This window comes from Somniosus microcephalus, chromosome 13 (assembly GCF_052327205.1).
Source record: "Somniosus microcephalus isolate GS21.2 chromosome 13, FLI_Smic_1.0, whole genome shotgun sequence".
Classification (NCBI taxonomy): domain Eukaryota; kingdom Metazoa; phylum Chordata; class Chondrichthyes; order Squaliformes; family Somniosidae; genus Somniosus; species Somniosus microcephalus.
Genome location: NC_140999.1, coordinates 12,964,938 through 12,982,981, shown reverse-complemented (window position 1 = coordinate 12,982,981; position 18,044 = coordinate 12,964,938). Strand labels below are relative to the sequence as shown.

At 47.4% G+C, this 18,044-nt stretch overlaps 1 long non-coding RNA gene across 1 annotated transcript in view; it reads right to left on the bottom strand.

Moving 5' to 3' along the window:
• The window catches only part of LOC147108064 (uncharacterized), an 86,901-nt gene extending 81,587 nt beyond the window's left edge, over nucleotides 1-5,314 (bottom strand). Inside the window, exon 1 of the long non-coding RNA XR_015080515.1 lies at nucleotides 5,115-5,314. This is a non-coding gene — a long non-coding RNA (uncharacterized LOC147108064). The remainder of the gene's footprint in view (nucleotides 1-5,114) is intronic.
• Between the last annotated feature and the right edge of the window lie 12,730 nt (nucleotides 5,315-18,044).

Genomic DNA, 18,044 nt, shown 5'->3' with positions numbered 1-18,044 from the left:
CGAGGTGCATTGACTATAGACACCAGGCACTCGAGGTACATTGACGATAGTCACCAGGCACTGGAGGTACATTGACTGTAGACACCAAGCACTGGAGGCACATTGACTATAGACACCAGGCACTCGAGGTGCATTGACTGTAGACACCAGGCACTCGAGGTGCATTGACTATAGACACCAGGCACTGCAGGTGCATTGACTGTAGACACCAGGCACTCGAGGTACATTGACTATAGACACCAGGCACTCGAGGTACATTGACTATAGACATCAGGCACTCGAGGTACATTGACTGTAGACACCAGGCACTGGAGGTACATTGACTACAGACACCAGGCACTCGAGGTACATTGACTGTAGACACCAGGCACTCGAGGTACATTGACTATCGACACCAGGCACTCGAGTTACATTGACTATAGACATCAGGCACTCGAGGTACATTGACTATAGACATCAGGCACTCGAGGTACATTGACTATAGACACCAGGCATTCGAGGTACATTGACTATAGACACCAGGCACTGGAGGTGCATTGACTGTAGACACCAGGCACTCGAGGTACATTGACTGTAGACATCAGGCACTCGAGGTACCTTGACTGTAGACACCAGGCACTCAAGGTACATTGACTACAGACACCAGGCACTCGAGGTACATTGACTATAGACATCAGGCACTCGAGGTACATTGACTGTAGACACCAGGCACTGGAGGTACATTGACTATAGATACCAGGCACTCGAGGTACATTGACTATCGACACCCGGCACTCGAGGTACATTGACTGTAGACACCAGGCACTCGAGGTACATTGACTATAGACATCAGGCACTCGAGTTACATTGACTGTAGACACCAGGCACTCGAGTTACATTGACTATAGACATCAGGCACTCGAGTTACATTGACTGTAGACACCAGGCACTCGAGTTACATTGACTATAGACATCAGGCACTCGAGGTACATTGACTATAGACACCAGGCACTCGAGGTACATTGACTATAGACACCAGGCATTCGAGGTACATTGACTATAGACACCAGGCACTCGAGGTACATTGACTGTAGACACCAGGCACTGGAGGTACATTGACTACAGACACCAGGCACTTGAGGTACATTGACTGTAGACATCAGGCACTCGAGGTTCATTGACCACAGACACCAGGCACTCAAGGTACATTGACTACAGACACCAGGCACTCGTGGTACATTGACTACAGACGCCAGGCACTGGAGATGCACATTGACTATAGACACCAGGCACTCGAGGTACATTGACTGTAGACCCCAGGCACTCGAGGTGCACATTGACTATAGACACCAGGCACTGGAGGTACATTGACTACAGACACCAGGCACTGGAGGTACATTGACTATAGACACCAGGCACTGGAGGTACATTGACTGTAGAAATCAGGCACTCGAGGTACATTGACTGTAGACATCGGGCACTCAAGGTACATTGACTATAGACACCAGACACTCGAGGTGCATTGACTATCGACACCAGGCACTTGAGGTACATTGACTATAGACACCAGGCACTTGAGGTGCATTGACTGTGGACACCAGGCACTTGAGGTACATTGACTGTAGACACCAGGCACTCGAGGTACATTGACTATAGACACCAGGCACTCGAGGTACATTGACTATTGACACCAGGCACTCGAGGTGCATTGACTGTAGACACCAGGCACTCGAGGTACATTGACCACAGACACCAGGCACTCGAGGTACATTGACCACAGACACCAGGCACTCGAGGTACATTGACTGTAGACACCAGGCACTCGAGGTGCACGTTGACTATAGACACCAGGCACTGGAGGTACATTGACCACAGACACCAGGCACTCGAGGTGCATTGACTGTAGACACCAGGCACTCGAGGTGCACGTTGACTATGGACACCAGGCACTGGAGGTATATTGACTATAGACACCAGGCACTCAAGGCACATTGACTATAGACACCAGGCACTCGAGGTACATTGATTATAGACACCAGGCACTCGAGGTACATTGACTGTAGACACCAGGCACTCGAGGTACATTGACTATAGACACCAGGCACTCGAGGTATATTGACTATAGACACCAGGCACTCGAGGTGCATTGACTATAGACACCAGGCACTAGAGGTACATTGACTATAGGCACCAGGCACTCGAGGTACATTGACTGTAGACACCAGGCACTCGAGGTACATTGACTATAGACACCAGGCACTCGAGGTACATTGACTATAGACACCAGGCACTGGAGGTACATTGACTATAGCCACCAGGCACTCGAGGTACATTGACTGTAGACACCAGGCACTCGAGGTACATTGACTATGGACACCAGGCACTCGAGGTACATTGACTATAGACACCAGGCACTCGAGGTACATTGACTGTAGACACCAGGCACTCGAGGTGCACGTTGACTATAGACACCAGGCACTGGAGGTAGATTGACCGTAGACACAAGGCACCCGAGGTTCATTGACTGTAGACACCAGGCACTCGAGGTACATTGACTGTAGACACCGGGCACTCGAGGTACATTGACTGTAGACACCAGGCACTCGAGGTACATTGACTATAGACTTCAGGCACTCGAGGTACATTGACTATAAACATCAGGCACTCGAGGTATATTGATTGTAGACACCAGACACTCGAGGTACATTGACTATAGACACCAGGCACTCGAGGTACATTGACTGTAGACACCAGGCACTCGAGGTACATTGACTATAGACACCAGGCACTCGAGGTACATTGACTGTAGACACCAGGCACTCGAGGTACATTGACTATAGACACCAGGCACTCGAGGTACATTGACTATAGACATCAGGCACTCGAGGTATATTGACTGTAGACACCAGGCACTCGAGGTACATTGACTATAGACACCAGGCACTCGAGGTACATTGACTATAGACACCAGGCACTCGAGGTACATTGACTATAGACACCAGGCACTCGAGGTACATTGACTGTAGACACCAGGCACTCGAGGTACATTGACTATAGACACCAGGCACTCGAGGTACATTGACTGTAGACACCAGGCACTCAAGGTACATTGACTATAGACACCAGGCACTCGAGGTACATTGACTATAGACACCAGGCACTCGAGGTACATTGACTATAGACACCAGGCACTCGAGGTACATTGACTGTAGACACCAGGCACTCGAGGTACATTGACTATAGACACCAGGCACTCGAGTACATTGACTATAGACACCAGGCACTCGAGGTGCACGTTGACTCTATAGATGCAAGGTAATGAAAAGGGTCATTCTTGATTTGGTTGGTTCATTTGAGTGGGGAAAAAAAACTCTTTGTGAAAAGCTGTGCTGGAATTTTGAAACAGATTGTGGATTTTATGTCTTTGAAAATGTTATCAGCACCTTGAACGATCTTTAAAGTATTTCCGTTGGGCAAGAATGCTGCATTGGTAGTGTAAATAGTTCCTATCAAACCGGGAATGTAAATTAGAGAGCAGAGGCCTGACTGGGGCCTGAAGCTTCAATGGATGGAAAAGACAACTTCAGACAAGAAAAATTCTCAATGACACCCAGAGGGTGGAACATCACCAGGATTAGCTTCAATCGTGGGAATCAGCGAAATCCATTAGAGGGTGTCTGGAAGATGCGTTTCTCATAGAAGATTAGCAATTGAACAACAACTACAACCTGCATTTATATAGCGCCTTTAAAGTAGTAATACGTCCCAAGGCTTTACAGGAGCATTATCAAACACAATTTGACACCGAGTCACCTAAGGAGATATTAGGAGAGGTGACCAAAAGCCTGGCCAAAGAGGTAGGTTTTAAGAAGTGTCCTAAGTCGCGTGGCCCGGGACCGGCTTTTTCAATGTTAAGTTTCGCACATGTGCGAAACTGTGAATGGGCTGCGCACCCCCCAAAAAATTAGGGGGAACGTTGGTAGAGAGGCGGAGAGGTTTAGGGAGGGAATTCCAGAGTTTAGGGCCGAGGCAGCTGAGGGCACGGCCGCCAATAGTGGAACGAAGAAAATCGGGGGATGCGCAAGAGGCCAGAATTAGAGCAGCGCCGAGACCGCGGAGTGTTGTGGGCCTGGAGGAGGTTACAGAGATAGGGAGGGGCGAGGCCACAGAGTGATTTGAAAGCAAGAATGGGAATTTTAAAATCTAGGCGTTGCTGGAATGGGAGCCAAAGTAGGGCAATGAGCACAATAAGCCTACAACAGGAAGCCATTTTCAAGAAGCTATGAAATTAAGAAAAGTTAATTGCTTTACAATTAATACCTCTGATGGGGAAGCTCATGTTATGCTGTGGGAATTAATTCTAGAACCAGCATGATAGATGACGTAAGAAAACTACTCGGCACTTGGTCTAAGCGCTAACTAAAGCTTTAATCAACTGTTTTACGAGATGGAGGTCTAGTTGCGTCCTTCACTAGTTCCTGTTAAGAATGTCCTGTGCAAGCTGGGCCCGTGCCCGAGTATTTATACTCTCCCTGGACAGCGCCACCTGTAGGCCACTCAGTATTGTTTCATAAGTCTTTCTTTCATGAATGACTGATTCATGTCAATAGAGTTGCTTGCTGTTATGTCCAGCATATTGGCAATGTTGCTTTAAGAATATTCTGGGATTGTTAAACCGGTCTTATCGTTAGATCCTACCTCGTTATTGCTTATATATGCTTTGCTTAAATACATAACCAGAGGGAACAGGTTAGAACCACTTGTCAAGTGAGTGAAGCGAGAGAAAGATCCAACCTCCGCAACTTGCTACCTCTGTGCAGTTTCTGATAATTATGCCTCTGTAAATGACATTTGTGTGGAGACATTACACTTGCCTTAATCTGATAATCAGGGGGAAGCAATCCGCAATGGTGGGATGGTAAGAACCTCCTCCTTAATTCCACCTGCCCCACCCCCCCACCCCCCCGGCCTCCTCCCCACCACCCCCGGCCACATCATCACCGATTTTGGACGTGCTGCCAGATTATGAAAATTGACCCGAATGGTAAATCTTCAGATTGGTCCAGAATTAGAGAATGATAGATGACTGCTTTTCAAGTAAAGGTCAGGTTTAAATCTACTAAAACACAACTCACATGTAATCCTTTCCAGCCTTAGGCACCGGCTGACCCTCGGTTGCGACATTCTCAGCACAGCTCACATGTAACTGAAATTTCACACGGAGAACTGTATAATGTAATTGGACAGCAACAGATTTGTGTGTTCAACTGTTGGTTTTCTAATCTGACACGTTACCTCATATGCAAGTCACAACACGCGCACACCCTCGCACAGTGCGGTGTCAGGCAATTAGAGACAATGGGGACTCGGTCTGGATATCTCAGTAAATTATTGACCAACTCATTTACTTTTGTGGAACCCACTCCAAATGAGCTGTCAAGAGGTAGACTACAGTCTCAAAAGTTTAACCGTTTGAGATCTGAAACCATTTTCCTGAGTATTTAGAAGCACTTACCACAGTAGAATCATAGAATCTTACAGCACAGAAGGAGGCCATTCGGCCCATCGTGCCTGTGCCGGCTCTTTGAAAGAGCTCTCCAATTAGCCCTACTCCCCCTGCTCTTTCCTCATAGCCCTGCGTATATATCATATATCTTGATTTGAGATGGGGGCTGTGCATTTTTAGTAACACACATTAGCACGAAATGCCTCTATCCACTAATAAAGCCACCAACCCAGGGGTTAATCCCTTTGCCAAAACAGTGGACGGAGGAATTTCACACATTAACACATTCATGGCCAGTATGGCATGGCACAATCTCAACCCAAGTGTTCTTAAATTTTATATTTGGGTATCAGCCGTGGTTCAGTGGGTAGCACTCTCACTTCAGAGTCAGAAGGTTGTGGGTTCCAAATCCCACTCCCTGAGACTTGAGCACAAAAAGCTAGGCTGACACTCCAGTGCAGTGCTGAGGGAGTGCTGCACTGTCCGAGGTGCCGTCTGTCAGATGAGACGTTAAACCGAGGCCCCGTCTGCCCTCTCAGGTGGACGTAAAAGATCCCACAGCACTATATTGAAGAAGAGTTCTCCCAATATTCTGACAGCTTTCAAAAAGGAGTTGGATAAGTATCTGAAGGAAATAAATTTACAGGGCTGTGGGGGAGCAGGACTAGCTGAGGTGCTCTTGCAGAGAGCCAGCACGGGCTCGATGGGCCAAATGGCCTTTTTCCGTGCTGTAACCATTCTATGATTCAATGGTTTTGACCAATATTTATTGTAACATTTGCATATTGAATTGTCATTGGCCCGCAGGCACCTGTAAGGAATACCTATTATATTCACATGTGATCACATGCTGAGTTGTCATTGGCCTGCAGGCATCTGTAAGGACTGCTATTGTTTTGGAAGACCCAGGCGAGGGGTCCTAACTCCATCTTGTCCCCACACGGTGCTGTATGATTGAGATCACAGACCTGATGCGTCATAAAAGAGTTTAAACTGTAATACTCCGTTGTCCTGCAATTTATTATTTTTGTACAAAGTGTGCAAAACAAGACATTTATCCCTCAATCAATATCGCTAAAACAAATTACCTGGTCATTATCACATTGCTGTTTGTGAGAGCTTGCTGTGCGTAAATTGGCTGCTGTGTTACTGCAGCGACTACACTTGAAGAAGTACTTAATTGGCTGTAAAGTGCTTTGGGACGTCCTGAGGTCGTGAAAGGCGCTATATAAAGGCAAGTCTTTCTTTTCTTTTTTTAATGGCACGATTCAAAGAAGAGTTCTCCTGGTGGCCTGACCAACACTCCATCCTCAACCAAAACCAATTGGTCATTCATCTCATTGCTGTGTGTAGGACACTTCTGTGGACAGATTGGCTGCCATGTTTGCCTAGAAAAACAACAGCGACTACACTTCAAAGAGTCATTGCTTTGGCTGCAAAGTGCTTTGGGACATCCTGAGGATGTAAGAGGTGCTCTATACTTTCAGATTCTTCCTTACTGCTTTCCATAGGGCTAATTTTATGCACTCATGCCTCTGGTGTGGAACTTCACCTGATGGGATTGCATGTCAAGAATTTTAATGGATGGCCAAGTCCTGTGGGGGCACTGAGCTGCGTATCCGAATTTCTGATTTCAGGCTGGGAGCACAAATCATAAAAAAAACCTTCTATATCAGCGTGGGAGAGCAGACAACCTCTATAATTTTTAATAAACTGCAATCGGAGATTTACTGGAAATGCCAAAAATAGACCTTCAATCAGGACCTGTGACAGAAACAGTCATTAATGGAGTTAGAACAGAAACATGTATTGGAATTTATTGATTGATTTTTGGAATACAGGTAAATACACTGCCCAGTGTGGGACTCATCCATACAGAGCACGAGAGACTCAGATCCAACCATGGTGGCGCACTACAATTAGTCTTAGGGCTGTGGAGCTAGGGGCCAAAACAATCAGTCAGGATCCCAGTCCTGATTGCTATACAATAAAGAAAGAGGGTGTGTGTGTGTGAGTGCATGTGTGTGCGTGTGTGTTGCGCGGTGTGGAGTGTGTGTGTATGTGTGCGGTGTGGAATGTGTGTGTTGCGTGGTGTATGTGTGTGGAGTGTGCGGTGTGGAATGTGTGCGTTGCGTGGTGTATGTGTGTGGAGTGTGTGTTGTGGAGTGTGTGCATTGCACGGTGTATGTGTGCGGTGCGGTGTGGAGTGTGTGCGTGTGCATTGTGCTGTGTGTGTGTGTGCGGTGTGGAATGTGTGCGTTGCGCAGTATATGTGTGTGTGCGGTGTGGAATGTGTGTGTGTGCGTTGTGCGGTATGTGTATGTGTGTGTTGTGCTATGTGTGTAGGAGTGTATGTGTGTGTATGTGTGCGGTGTGGAGTGTGTGCGTTGCGCGGTGTGTGTGTTTGTGTGTGTGCCTTGCGCGGTGTATGTGCGTGATTGTTGTGTGGTGTATGTGTGTGCGGTGTGGAATGTGTGCGTTGTGCGGTGTGGAGTGTGTGCGTTGTGCGGTGTGGAGTGTGTGCGTTGCGCAGTATGTGTGTGTGTGTGTCTGTGTGTATGTGTGCGGTGTGGAGTGTGTGTGTGTATGTGTGTGTGTATGTGTGCAGTGTGGAATGTGTGTGTGTGCGTTGCGCGGTGTGTGTGTATGTGTGCGGTGTGGAATGTGTGCGTTGTGCTGTGTGTGTGTGGTGGGTGTATGTGTGCGGTGTGGAGTGTGTGCGTGTGCGTTGCGGTGTGTGTGTGTATGTGTGGTGTGTGTGCCTTGCGCGGTGTATGTGCATGAGTGTTGCGTGGTGTATGTGTGTGCGGTGTGGAGTGTGTGCGTGTGCGTTGCGGTGTGTGTGTGTATGTGTGGTGTGTGTGCCTTGCGCGGTGTATGTGCATGAGTGTTGCGTGGTGTATGTGTGTGCGGTGTGGAGTGTGTGCGTGTGCGTTGCGGTGTGTGTGTGTATGTGTGGTGTGTGTGCCTTGCGTGGTGTATGTGCATGAGTGTTGCGTGGTGTATGTGTGTGCGGTGTGGAATGTGTGCGTTGTGCGGTATGTGTGTGTGGTGGGTGTGTATGTCTGTGTGACTGACTGAAGATTGAGCTTGGCTGTCATGCTCTTCAAAACTGAATAACCTGCCAACACTCCAGGGCTAAGTGGAACTTTCAGCGGTGGTGGTGAACGGGCAGTAACACATCGACTACCTGTCGAATACCTTGCTCGATTTTCCTCCCCTTTGACTTCAATGGAAAGAAAAATCAGGCTGGGTGCATAACAGACGGCTCATCGGCTACCACCCGATTAACACCACTGTTGACAGCCCTAAAATCAGCCCTCTGGGATCACACATTAAAACCAGCTGCTTGAGGGACGATGGGCAGTGCCCGTGGAATCATACCAGGGCATGAAAAGAAATGGGGAAAGAACTGGTTGGGGTGGAGGAGGAGGAGATCCTGAGATGGTCTTCAGTGGATTCATTTCATATTTTACCCTTTCAACAGGTCCTTGTTGAGTAAAGGTTAATTCTGTTAATACTGTTTCACATCACTGCGCCCCCTGACCACAAGCATCAGTTATCAAAAGGGAACATTGGCCGTGCAACATGCGAGGAGAGCTTAGGCAAAAGGGTCTTACTGTTAACATTAACTGCTGCAGCTCCTCACACTGTAGGGGCTTATGATGGTGGGCTGCACCTTTACAGCATTAGGCCACTGACCCAATAATTACAGCATCACATTTGACAGCATTACATAGGATTACAAAGTATTTACAGCACAGAACCAGGCCATTCGGCCCAACTGATCAATGCCAGCGTTTATGCTCCACTCGAGCCTCCTCCCATCCTTCCTAATCCAGCCCTATCAGCATAACCCTCTATTCCCTTCTCCCTCATGTGCTTATCTAGCTTCTCCTTAAATGTATCCTCATTCGCCTCAACTGCTCCCTGCAGTAGCGAGTTCCACATTCTCACCATTCTCTGGGTAAAGAAATTTCTTCTGAATTCCCTATTTGATTTCTTGGTGACTATCTCATATTGATGGCAATATACAGCACAGAAACAGGCCATTCGGCCCAACTGGTCCGTGCCGGTGTTTATGCTCCACACGAGCCTCCTCCCACCCCTCTTCATCTCACCCTATCAGCCTACCTTTCTCCTCATGCATTATAATTGATCCCAATGTTAAAAAGGCTAAAGCTAAAGATTCTCACCTATTCTTAGGATTGAATAAGAATCACCTGAGTATGCATACAATATGAGCTAGCTAAGTTGAACTTAGATGAAATAGATTTAAACAAGCAACACCTTTTGGCTAAATAGGTACGATAGCAAATTACTGCAGATGCTGGAAATCCGAAATAATAACAGAAAATGCTGGAAAAACTCAGCAGGCCAGGCAACATCCGTGGAGAGAAAATAGAGTCAACGTTTCGGGTGAACCCTTTGTCAAGACTAAAGAGGCACAGAGAATGAAATAGATTAAGAGGCCAGGCTGGGAGAGAACAAAAGAGAAGAAGAGACATTAAGAGGTAACCTTTTGGTTAAAGCTACATCAACTCCATAATTTCTGCTATTAAAAATATCAACCTATGCTACTTAGTTATTGGCTTGGCCCAGTTGGTAACACACTTACTTCTCAGTCAGAACGCTGTGAGTTCCCACTCCAGGACGCGAGCACGCAGTCTGGGCTGGTACTCCAGAGCCGTACTGAGGGAGTGCTGCATGGTCGGAGGGGCCGCCCTTTGAGTGAGATGTTAAACCGAGCTTCCCTCTGCTTTTCCCGCTGGTTCAGGTGGATGTTATAGATCCTATGGCCCTATTCAAATGAAAAAACGGTCAATTATTTCTCTCTCAGCCGCCACCAACTAAAGCAGATTAAGTGGCCAGTGATAATTGTGGTGTAAAAATAGCTGCTGTATTTGCCTGCATAATGGTCACAGCTCTTCAAAATAATTCATGTCTATGAAGTACCTCATTTCTGAGATATAATAAGGCGTTACGCTCAAGCAAGTCATTCTTTACTCAAAATAATATGAGATTCGTGAATCAACTCTGACTAAAATTCAATGAGTTTTATTCATAAGGATTCTTATCTTCTGTTTCTATACACTGGCCTGTTGAACCCAGTTGATCAAATTGACGCCTTTGCTCCAACTCACTGTTGATTTTTCCAATAAAATATGTGTGAAGACCAAGCTCATGTTTCAAGATTGTTTTCAGCTTGTCTCATGTGATGACCCTTGTTCTCTATCCCTTTCTCACCAACGTTCTGCCCTCCACCTCTGTTGGTGCTGACTCACGCCGGGATTTGATTCTACAGGTGCCAGTCGATACTGGACCCCAATAACCAATATTGATTGTAGCCCCAAAGCACTGAGTATTGTTGGGCCATTGGGGGAAGGAGATGTTGGCCAAGTGAATCGTCCTGCCCTTGTCCAGCTTCCCTGTCAGCTGTGGCTCAGTGGGCAGCACTTCTCGCCTCTGAGTCAGAAGGGCATGGCTTCAAGTCCCACTCCTGAGATTTAAAGAAAGCCTTGCATTTATATAGCGCCTTTCACGACCACCGGACGTCCCAAAAACACTTTACAGCCAATGAAGTAATTTTTGAAGTGTAGTCACTGTTGTAATGTAGGAAACACGCACAGCAAGCTCCCGCAAACAGCAACGTGATAATGACCAAATAATCAGTTTAATGGCGTTGATTGAGGGATAACTATTGGCCGGGACACCGGGGATAACTCCCGCTGCTCTTCGAAATAACACCATGGGATCTTTTATGTCCACCTGAGAGAGCAGACAGGCCCTCGGTTAATGTCTCATCCAAAAGACAGCACATCCCTCTCTCAGCGCTGCACTGGAGTGTCAGCCTAGAGTTTTGTGCTCAAGTCGCAGGCGTAAGATTTGAACCCACGACCTTCTGACTCAAAGGCGAGGCTGCTACCCACTGAGCCATGGCTGACACACCACTTGAGTGCAAAATCTAGGCTGACACTCCAGTGCAGTGCTAGGGGAGTGCTACACTGCCGGAGGTGCCGTCTTTCAGATGAGACGTTAAGCTGAGGCCCCGTCTGCTCTCTCAGGTGAACGCATTAATCCGAAGAAGAGCAGGGGGGTTATCCCCAGTGTCCTAGCCAATATTTATCCCTCAATCAACATCACTAAATCAGATTACCTGGTCATTATCACATTGCTGTTTCCTACACTACAACAGTGACTACACTTCAAAAGTAGTTCATTGTCTGTAAAGCACTTTGGGAGGTCCTGAGATTGTGAAAAGCGTTGTATAAATGCAAGTCTTTCTTTCTTTTCTGCACACGCACTTCCAGCCGAGGCGACTGGATAGCGATCAGGAGCTGGAGTTTGGTCTGATTTTTCTTTTAACCTCTTCCTAGCCTCAACTGTCCATTGTAGTATCACTGTTGCCAGCCCTGCTGTGATCAGTTGACTCAGACAAGGGTTAAACCTGGGCCCTTCCAGGTCTCGTAAGGCTCATTTCCACATCGACCTGGAACTTCACCAAGTGAGGAATTCTCAATAAACCTACCACCTAATTAGTACCAACTGGATAACGTTCTTGGAGCCTCACACAGGATGCAACTAAGAGTATAATTACGCATGTTCACATGACAGTATGTGTGGGAAAATGTATGTTCACGTACGTGTAATTACGATGATTAGAGCTAGTGTAAGTATAGGATGGTTTAGATTTTTAAATTGTGCTTACTTTACAGAAACAGATTCACTGATGGCACACTTAAGTAAAATTAACAGCGTATTAAGACACGTTACTGCCTGACCATCTGTTAGGATAAATTGCAAATCGGCAAAAACCTGTCGTAACGTTTGCTGACGTTGTGAATTCTCAATCTCAGGTGTTCTTGTTAAATTCCAATTGTTTCTCAGGATACCTTTTAATTGATTAGCCCAATAATTTAATTGATAAAAGTGAACGTATTGACTAGTGATGCGGTACTTGAAGCCTCGGAGAGTTCAGTGCCTTCGCCTACACGCCCCCACCTGTCCATCCCGCCGTGCAGATTGCTCACTAATAAAGTATGCTGCAAGTTTTGAGAAGGTCTGATGTTGCACTTTAGGGTCTCTTGAGGTGGTGTCAGCTGTGGCTCAGTGGGTAGCACACTTGCCTCGGAGTTAGAAGGTTGTGGGTTCATAGTCCCACTCCAGGAACTTGAGCACATAAAGCGAGGCTGACACTCCAGTGCAGTGCTGAGGGAGTGCTGCACTGTCGGAGGTGCCGTCTTTCGGATGAGACGTTAAACCGAGGCCCTGTCTGCTCTCTCAGGTGGATGTAAAAGATCCCATGGCACTATTTGGAAGGAGAGTTATCCCCAGTGTTCTGGCTAGTATTTATCCCTCAACCAACATAACAAAAGCAGATTAGCTGGTCATTATCACATTGCAGTTTGTGGGAGCTTGTTGTGCACAAATTGGCTGCTGCATTTCCTACATTACAACAGTGACTCCACTTCAAAAGTACTTAATTGGCTGTAAAGCGCTTTGGGACGCTCAGTGGTCGTGAAAGGCGCTATATAAATGCAAGTCTTTCTTTCTTTTAAATCTTTATGGCCCCGATTTTAGCTCTTCCTCCCCAACCCCCACCGCGCCCTGTCAGAAGCCGGGGGTGGCGGGCAGAGGGGGCGGGGGAAGTTAAAATGATCAGAACTGTGGTGTATGTAACCTGTTCCACCTTAAGAGAACTTAAGCCTGTTCCACCTTAAGAGATGTACTACTTTCTCTGGCTGCTGTATACGTAATACCGGTGGTGACCACCGGTATATAAGTACTGTGTAGTGATATTGCTGTTAGTATAGCCCTGACCTCCAACTAGTAAAGACCTGTTGAAACGTTATTCTTGTAGTCTGTGTCAGTAATTAATCTTAAATACAACTAGAACACACAGACTTAACAGTGGTGACGAGTCCGATTCTTACCCTGCGGCAGTTTATATCCACGGGGCGGCTTCATCCACAGAACGGGCGTCGAAGAGAGGCATCCACCCTCATCACCCTGCTGGAAGACACGTCGCGCGGCAGGCATCGAGAACCTGGAGTGCAGACGATATCCTGAACTCGAAGCCTCCATCAGCGGCAGTCAGCTATCTTCCTTCTACCTCGGTGGTGGGTAAGCCGGTCAGCGACGCGAGCAGAAAGTCGGCCGCGTTGGCTGTACAGATGGGGAGGGAAGACGGAGGAATAAGAGCGGTGAGATCGATCGCGACCGGAGATAAGGGCCGGGCCGCATTCGGGCCGAAAGGCGCAGCGCGGGGACATCGATCGTGGCTGGTGATAAGGGCCGGGCCGCATTCGGGCCAAAAAGGCGCAGCGTCTGGGGCGACTGAAGGCGCGAGAGCCGCGGTGAAGGCGAACGCAGCCGGTGCTAATAACCGGGCTGCAAGAAGGGCTGCGAGGCACGACATCGGGGAAGCGCGAATGCCCGAGGGAGCCGCGGTGAAGCGGAGACAGCGTCGGGGGAGTTACTAACCGCTGGGAAAGGGGAGCAGCAGCGGCACGCCAAATGCCATTGCAGCCAGCGGGTGAAGAAGGCGAGCGCGGGAAAGACCGCCAAGTGCGGGAAACCGCCATTTTGTAGGCGGAGGACGAAGACAAGAGCGGGAAGCCGCCATCTTGGAAAAAGGGAAATCACTAAAAAAAATTGCAACGATGCCTAAACATGGGAACATTAATACCTTTGATAGCGACATCGAAGATTGGGCCACGTATGTAGAACGCATACAAAATTATTGTAAAGCAAATAAAATCCCAGATGATGAGAAAGCACTAACTTTATTAAACTTAATGGGTGCGAAGACATACGGGCAATTGAAACACCTTTTATCACCAGATGAACCGGCGGAGAAGACATTCGAGGAGATTGTTACTGTCCTGAGAAATCATCTAAACCCCACGCCGCTGATGCTAGCGGAACGATTTAAATTTTACAGCAGAAAGCAGCTGAAAGATGAAAGCAATGCTGAATATTTAATGGGATTGCGTAAGCTAGCAAAGTACTGTCAGTTTGGAACGGGACTAACAGATGCGCTAAGAGATAAATTTGTGTGTGGATTATTAAAAGAAGATACACAAAAGCGACTCCTCGAGGAGAATGAGCTGACGCTTGAGAAAGCGGTCACTATGGCAGCATCACACGAAGCCGCAGCGAGAGGCACGGCAGTAATGCAGCTACGGTCACCGGAACTCAGTACAAATCAATTGGTTTTGAGTACTGTAAAATGTTATCGTTGTGGAAAGACAACACACGATCAGAACCAGTGTTGGTTTAAAAACCAAGAATGCAGAACGTGTGGCAGGCTTGGCCACATAGCTAAAGTATGCCGGTCAGGAAAGAAGACCAGCAACAAAAAGTCACCGCAAGGAAAATACATAAAGGTACACAAGGTGACAAAGAACAGTTCGAACGAACAGAAGTCAGATTCAGACGCCAGCAGTAATGAACTGGGTAGCTTAAGAGTACACAACGTTGGTAAGGATGCAGATCTCCAGACAATTTGGGTCACTCTTCAGGTAGCAGGAGTCCAAGTAAAGATGGAATTGGACACTGGATCGGCATTGACGGTCATGAATAAGAAAGATTACAAAAGGTTATTCCAACATATTCCCCTACGGGATACGGAGATTATATTGAAAACATACACGGGGCAAAGAGTGTACCCCATCGGAAAGATAGAGGTAAAAGTGGTCCACAAGGGCAAAGAAAGCCAAGTAATGGACTTATATGTGCTACCTGAAGGAGGTCCACCACTACTGGGACGGGAGTGGATTAGGAAAATGAATATGGACTGGCACTCCTTAAAGGCACTAACGGTAGATTCCGGGGAAACAGATGTCAAACCTAAACGATTGTCCAGAATATTGGATGATGCTAAAGAGGTGTTCCAGCAGGGACTGGGAACACTGAGAGGAATTACGGCAAACATCAAGATTGATGAACATGCACACCCAAAATTTTTCAAAGCCAGACCGGTACCCTATGCAATACGACCTGCTGTAGAAGCGGAACTGGAAGCGCTAGAACGTTCAGGTGTACTGTCTAAGGTAGATTGGAGTGAGTGGGCTACGCCCATTGTTCCCGTTATGAAACGTCCTTCGAGCAACAAGCCAGGAGAACCAGGGAAGGTTCGCATCTGTGGAGACTTCAAGATCACCGTTAATCCGGTGCTTCACACGGTGCAGTATCCGCTTCCGCGGATTGAGGATATTTTTGCTTCGTTGTCTGGCGGGAAACACTTCACCAAGATAGACCTGGCGCAGGCGTACTTGCAGATGGAGGTTGAAGAAGAGTCACGCCAGTACCTCACGATCAACACGCATAGAGGTTTGTACCGGTATAATAGGCTGGTTTTTGGAGTGGCATCGGCTCCAGCAATTTGGCAGAGGGCCATGGAGCAGGTATTACAGGGAATTCCAGGCACACAATGTTACCTGGACGATATTCTGATTACAGGAGATGGTGATGAAGAACACCTCGCAAACTTGGAACTGGTGCTCAACAGACTGAAAGAGTATGGACTTCGAGTTAATCGGCAGAAATGTGAGTTCTTTCAGAAGCGGATCTCGTACTGTGGTCATGTCATTGACCGGGAGGGGCTTCATAAGTCTCCTGACAAGATAGAGGCAGTTGTAAAAGCTCCCGCTCCGGATAATGTCTCTCAGTTGAGGTCGTTTCTAGGATTGATTAACTATTACCATAAGTTTCTACCGAATCTATCCACGGTACTGCACCCGCTGAACGCTCTTTTACAGAAGGGGGTACCATGGGAATGGAGCGAAAACTGTAAGAAGGCATTTCGCAAAAGCAAAGAATTGATCACCTCAGAGGAAGTGTTGGCTCACTTCAACCCGACACTGCCTATTCGGTTGGCTTGTGATGCTTCTCCGTATGGTATTGGGGCAGTACTCTCACACAAGTTGCCAAATGGCACGGAAAGGCCAGTCGCGTTTGCATCCAGATCATTGACCTCCGCTGAGCGCAACTATGCGCAGATCGATAGGGAGGCTCTCAGCCTTGTATGGGGAGTGAAGAAGTTTAATCATTACCTGCAGGGCCAAAAATTCACACTTCTGACAGACCATCAGCCGTTGGTATCCATTTTTAACCCTAAGAAGGGTGTTTCGGTGATGACAGCACAGAGACTCCAGAGATGGTCCCTTTTCCTAGGGCACATCAATATCAAATAGAATTCAAAGGTACAAAGCAGCATGGCAATGCTGATGGGCTGTCGCGCCTGCCACTACCTGAAGAAGAAGAGACGACGAAAGTTGACCCTGTTGAGTTATTTCATTCGACCATCATCGAGTGTTTACCAGCCACCAATGCAAGTATTGAAAGAGAAACCAGGAACGACCCGACACTGTCCCGAGTCTACGAGGTGACAGTGAAGGGATGGCCAACACGTGGTGATCCTCTGTTACCGGCATTCTCGGCAAGGCGAGACCAGCTGTCCGTCTGCCATGGTACTTTGATGTACGGGACAAGAGTGATTATTCCTCCCAAGTTAAGGGAAAGAGTTCTAAAGGAACTGCATGAAGGTCATCTGGGGGGAGTTAAGATGAAAAGTCTTGCTAGGGCTTATGTATGGTGGCCGGGTATTGACCAACAGATAGAGGAGTTGACGAAAAGCTGCGCTGGGTGCCAAAAAGTGCAAAATGCACCTCCGATCGCACCGCTACACCCATGGGAATGGCCTTCAGCCCCATGGCAACGCGTACATATTGACTTTGCTGGTCCATTCATGGACTCCATGTTCCTAATTGCGGTGGACGCACATTCCAAATGGCCAGAAGTGATCAAGATGAATACCACTACTTCAGAAAAGACAATTGCGGTGTTAAGAACAATATTCGCAAGGAACGGATTGCCAGAACAGATATGTTCGGACAACGGACCACAGTTCGTGTCGGAAGAATTCCAAAAATTCTTAAAGAAGAATGGGGTGAAACATTATACCTCTGCCCCATATCATCCGGCGACAAACGGGTTGGCCGAGAGATTTCTCCAAACATTCAAAAAGGCAATAAAGGCCATGAACGATGATCAGATTCCGCTACAACACAAGGTGGACAATTTCCTAATGGCATATCGAAACGCCGCTCATGCAGTAACTAACCAAAATCCTGCCATGATGTTTTATAACAGGAGGTTGCGGTCCAGGTTGGACTTGTTAAAACCAAATGTGCGGAGGGAAGTGGAAAACAAACAGTTCCGGCATATTAATAACAAGACCACTCGAAGTTTCGACGTAGGACAACCAGTGTTGGCAAGGGACTATGGAAACGAAAAATGGCAGTCCGGAACAATTCGGGCCAGACAAGGACCTCTGATGTACACAGTAGATATTGGTAACAATGTGATAAGGCGTCATGCGGATCAACTGGTAGAATCGAGAGCAAGGGTCGAACCCATGGTTGCGACAGAGACAACTGTGGAAGACGTTAATGAACCTGAAGCATCTACCTCGGCAGGGAATGTACCTGATGATGACGTCCAATACATAGGAAACCAACTAGAGGAGTCACCTCAGCAACAAGAATCAGAGACC